Raw genomic sequence first — 5,562 nt, forward strand, 5'->3', positions numbered from 1 at the left:
TATATATATATACATGCTAAAGTGTGATCTTTTTCACAAGGGGAACATCTTATCTATTGCAAAGAAGAAGAAAAAGTCATGTGGGTTTGGAAAAGCAATCTCATTTCATCAGTCAGTTTTGGTTTCATAGCAAAAGACAGATGTATAGATGATACTTTTGTGACACAAATGTAAGGCAACAGTCAAATTAATTATAGCCACAGGAGTTGTCCGTTTAGAACAGTTACCGATTTTATATTACATTTCTTGGTATTCAATGGTAAAAATCTTAGATTCTGTCTAGGGTTTTATGGCATATTTGGAGATGCTGCTTAACAGCATATTCTTAGCATTCCAATCATTCTGTGTTTCTGGATATTTCAGCAAGCACAGATGCCAAATACAACAGATGGCGTTCAAACCTGAGCGTGTGTGTGCTTTGAGGTCTGTGACATCAGCTGAGAAATATATTCAGCTGCTGAACGAAAAATATTGGCCTACAGAAATGTAGACCTCAACTAACAATTAGCATATGCATTATTCAAATTAAGCACTCATCTAATCCAAGTCCTCTAAATGCCTCTATTACACGATACTACAATCAATACGATAAAAAAAGAATAATAAATACATGCATACATACATACATAAAGAGATTTTTTTTGACATGCATTCAGAAATTGTACATCTTCCTGAAGTATGCCATCTGTCATTAAATGTGTAAGTGCATGAAAATCACATCTTCCCAGAAGTTACACTGGACTCTCGCTGATATCTTAAAAGTTTTGGCCTTCAAAATGTCTGTAGTTGTTAAAATTGAGAACAACTTTCATCATCTAATAAAAAGTGAGTACATGTTGTTGTTAGATACCCAGATGTATGAAATACACACAGACACACACAAACAGGTTGTACAAAAGTCAATTCCCTGGAAGCATCCAGTCTACCGACATTCCCTGTGGCTTATTTATTTAATCCTTCCATTTTAACCTTCAACTGTGATTTATGACTGCCATTAATCTTAGGCTGCACATTAATTCCACAGCACACAGGTTCATCTGACCTGTGCCCTTTCAGATCCCAGCTGCGGTGACTCACTGTGTCATCTGGTATATGCTCATTTTTTCCATATCCTTCTTAAGTGGATGGATTTAAGGAGATAAAGCCTCAAATCAGAGATAGAGCTAAATTCAAATCAACTCAGATGTGTCAGATTCATACTGCTGCTGCTGAAAGCAAAACTACACTCTTAAAAATAAAGGTGCTTCAAGATGCCATAGAAGAACCTTTTTTGTCTAAATGGTTCCATAAAGAACCTTTAACATCTGCAGAACCTTTCTGTTTCACGAAAGGTTCTTTGTGGCGAAAGAAGGTTCTTCAGATTGTAAAAACGTAAGAAAGAGATGGTTCTTTAAAGAACCTTTGACTGAATGGTTCTTTGTGGAACCAAAAATGGTTCTTCTATTGCATCGCTGTGAAGAACCTTTTAAGCATCTTTATTTTTAAGAGTGTACAGCAGACATTAGCATAAACTCCTCCTGAAAATTGCAATCAGTTTTCACTTTCAAATGTTTGAAGAGAACCTTTTGAGTCTTACAAGTAAAAAATTTCTAAATATGTTCATATCCATCTAACTGAATAATAACATCTGGTTTAATAGCACAGACATCTGTGCAATTTAAATGTCCGGTGAGTGGTGCTAAAAGGTTATTGCATTTAAAAATAACAAACCACCAACACTAAACCCTTCCTTAAAATGAATTGATAGTGTTAACAAAAGCAAATGTGAAAACTCATTTTGCTGAAGCCCCCATGCCATTGTTGAGCTTTTTAATCACAAATTTTGTTACACAAGACTCACGCCCAAGGCCTCCACAAGTGTGATGCTTTACCAGGTGAGCTACCATGCAAGTTTACTATGTCAAAAATGCAACACATACAGTATGGAACTGACAATGTGATGCAAACACCCGAATGTATAGTTTACACTATAGTTTACATGTGTAATTTACATGCACAATGGTAAAATGTTTTAAGAAACTAAGTCTTCATTACAAAAGTAAGTCTCAATAATTATGTGTGTGTGTGTGTGTGTGTGTGTGTGCCCCTGTAAAATCTGTATAAAAAGGAATAAAAGCGTTTTTTTTGTTGTTTTTTTTTCAGCTGGAAACCACAGTGAATTGTGTGTATATGTACTGTACATTTTTGGAGTTTAGCAAAAATTTAGGTTGAGTGTAAATGACCAATTTTTGAGTGAAAGCAGAAATGCAAAGCTTAGAATTTTATAAAAGCACTTATATTAAATGTTCTGTTAAAATTCTGTATTATTGGTGCTGTAATGTTGTTCTCATCATTTTTGCAATAATTTCTACGGTGGCCGAGAGAGCTCAATGTGCTGCAAATGAAAAAACACATGCAAATAGAAAAAACGCCTGCAAATTAAGAAAACCTCTTTATCAATTTGACAACATACGCGTTGCAAATGCTCACAGCACAACCAAATAAAGAAACGCGCTGCAAATGCTCACAGCACAACCAAATAAAGAAACGCGCTGCAAATGCTCACAACACAAACAAATAAAAAAACACGCTGCAAATGCTCACAACACAAACAAATAAAGAAACGCGCTGCAAATGCTCACAACACAAACAAATAAAGAAACGCGCTGCAAATGCTCACAACACAAACAAATAAAAAAACACGCTGCAAATGCTCACAACACAAACAAATAAAGAAACGCGCTGCAAATGCTCACAACACAAACAAATAAAGAAACGCGCTGCAAATGCTCACAACACAAACAAATAAAGAAACGCGCTGCAAATGCTCACAACACAAACAAATAAAGAAACGCGCTGCAAATAGGCACAGACCACATCGTAAATGTTTAAGGGAACTGCTAAGTGATGAACATGGCTGGGACATATTTATCAATGTTTGCTCTGAAAGGTGAGATTTTTGTTTATTTTAACATAGCGATCATACGATTCCTTTGCTTCTTCTTCTTTTTTTAAATTTTTATTATTAGCCTAAATAAGCTGACGAAATACACAATTACTGTAACTGTGAAAGCATGTAAGCTGGCTAACTTACTTTACAACTTCCCTTACAAAAATTAACCATATGGTTTTACTATTAAAATTAATTAATTAATAAATACATTTATTATGTAAAAAATGAAAAACGTGTGTTTCTGTATTTGGTTGTGTTGTGAGCATTTGCTGGGTGTTTTTGTATTTGATTGTGTTGCGAGTATTTGCAGCACTCGTGCTGTCAAAATGATGAAGATGTTTTCTTAATTTGCTGATGCTTTTTCTATTTGCATGTGTTTTCTGAAGTTGCAGCACGTTGAGCTCTCTTGGCCACCGTACATTTCAGGGTTTTAGTATTACATTGTCATGGCAACAAAATTGTTTTAGATAAAAAATTTTACACAGAAAGGGTTAATAAGTGGGGGGAAAAAAATTCACACTAAAATCATGTTAAGATGCATATTGTTTATGTCCTGTGGCTGTACTATTGAAACAGTGAGTATTTTACAGTTTATGGACTCTTCAGCAAATGCTTCACTGTAGACAGTTTTCTTCTTCTTCTTCTTCTTTATTAAAGAAAAGGAGTGACAAGTCAAAATCAGTTATTATTGTAATCAACATTATGCCGCAAGTGCTGTCGACTAGGCTTATACTGAACTCGGAATATCCCTTTAATATCTTCTATTACTCAACTGATTTGGTTTAATAACTTTCTAGAGTATTCACTTTATTTTTGTCCTAGATTTTATCTTAATCAGGTTGCGAGTTAATACCTAGACACAATTATTTTACTATCTACACTTTCAGATTGTAAATGGCATCAGTCCAGTTACACCACAACATCATAGCAGGATAAAGCCGGATATTATTTGTTCAGCAGATTCTTAGAAAGAGCCCTAAAATAAGCCTTTGATATTAAAGAGGATTTGCTGAGGCAATCAGCATGAGTTGGTTTTCTGTGAGTTGGGTTGGCGAAAGCCAGTCAGTGTGTTAAAAGACCCAGAAAATCTATAGAGTAGACTCATGTCCAGTTGATTGTCTGTGTATCATTAATATTCATTATTCTGCTGAAGCTTGTGTAAAGCAATCAAATCAAATAAAAGATCTCTAGGTATTTGTTCTAGGGTACATTAAAGTGTCCCTCTTACCCTGTAATTGTACATAAGTACTGAATAATAATGAAAACAGTGTAGTAATATGTGATCCATACCTGTATTGGAAAATAGCCCTGCTACAGGAAATCACAGCTGTGCTATGGAGGTTTTAAAAGGTTAAAATGTCAGTCTAGATGGATATCCTCATGGTGATCATAATTGCCATATTGCTTCTAAAAATACCAATTATTGCTTTGTGTTATTTTGGAGCTCTATATATTCATCAAAATTGTGATTGATAGAATCTTTCAATAGATTTATACATATATGATATTATAATAGGAATTCTGTACACTTTCGTACACTTTCTACACTCTAAAATGTCGTGTTAGGTATAGCTGTTGCTAATGCTTCATATCTGAATATATTGGTTATTCAAGTAAAAACTATATGACAGAATTGCCCTGACTACAGGTAACATTAAAAAAAAAGCCCATTTAAACAGTCAGATCAGATCTTAAAGCTCCAACTTAACATCTTAATTTAAAAACTTAAGTTTTATTATTATTATTATTATTATTTATTTATTTATTTATTTATTTATTTGGCATCTATATGTAATGTCCATTATACATATTCTCAATATTTAATGCTATATAAAGGTATTTATTATGTTATTCTTAGGCGATAATGCCAATACACTGTAATACAATAGATGTGTATTTAATACCCTTATATGTAATACATATAATACTTTAATTGTTTGCTATTTGTTTTTTACTCTATCACTCAATTTCGCCTATTACTATAAAGCATTTTGAGTTGCATTTGATATTTGAAATGTTCTTTCAAATGAAATGTATTATTAATAATAATATGTATCAGTGAAATTGTGAATAACTGTAGTTTTAGTTATATAATAGTTAGATAATATTAATTAGACTGTATTATTACTAATTATACGTCATATGAATCTTTATATGGACCTTTAAAATTGTTATCATTGCATTCCGCTTTTGGCTTATAGACGCTGTAATGTACCGATTCTAAAACCACACAAATGCCGCATGATCACCCGGTAATAGAGTGTGTGATGAACTGTTCGTGATTTTTACTCACTCCGGTTTCCTGGCGAGTCCAACGGACCGGCACAATGTCGAAGGAGTTTGCGGAACCAGAGACTTGCAAGACGGGCTCCTCTTCTCGTCCTCCGCGGACTCCGGGCTGGATTGGCTCGCTTTGAGAGTCGGTGGGGACGTAGGTACGAGCTGCAGATGCTGCGGGTGATGGAGGGTAGCTGCCGGAGGATGCTGCGGCTGTTTGGACGGATGCTGCTGCGGCTGGCTTTCACCGTGAGTCGCCGGATGCTGGTGCGGAGGAGCGGCCGGCTGAGGGCTGCTGGTCCGCGGAGATGGGTGGTGATGGTGGTGCGGATGATGGTGGTGAAATTGATGCG

The 5,562-nt window shown here is 35.2% G+C and overlaps 1 protein-coding gene across 1 annotated transcript in view; it reads right to left on the reverse strand.

The window, feature by feature from the left end:
• LOC107726838 (IQ motif and SEC7 domain-containing protein 3-like) overlaps positions 1-5,300 on the reverse strand; it is a 99,872-nt gene extending 94,572 nt beyond the window's left edge. Inside the window, exon 1 of the mRNA XM_016536541.1 lies at positions 5,226-5,300. The gene's annotated coding sequence lies outside the window, so the exon portion shown is untranslated. The remainder of the gene's footprint in view (positions 1-5,225) is intronic.
• Positions 5,301-5,562: the final 262 nt, after the last annotated feature.

The sequence above is a fragment of the Sinocyclocheilus rhinocerous genome, unplaced genomic scaffold (genome assembly GCF_001515625.1).
Source record: "Sinocyclocheilus rhinocerous isolate Xijiao unplaced genomic scaffold, SAMN03320098_v1.1 scaffold155, whole genome shotgun sequence".
In the NCBI taxonomy this organism is placed as follows: domain Eukaryota; kingdom Metazoa; phylum Chordata; class Actinopteri; order Cypriniformes; family Cyprinidae; genus Sinocyclocheilus; species Sinocyclocheilus rhinocerous.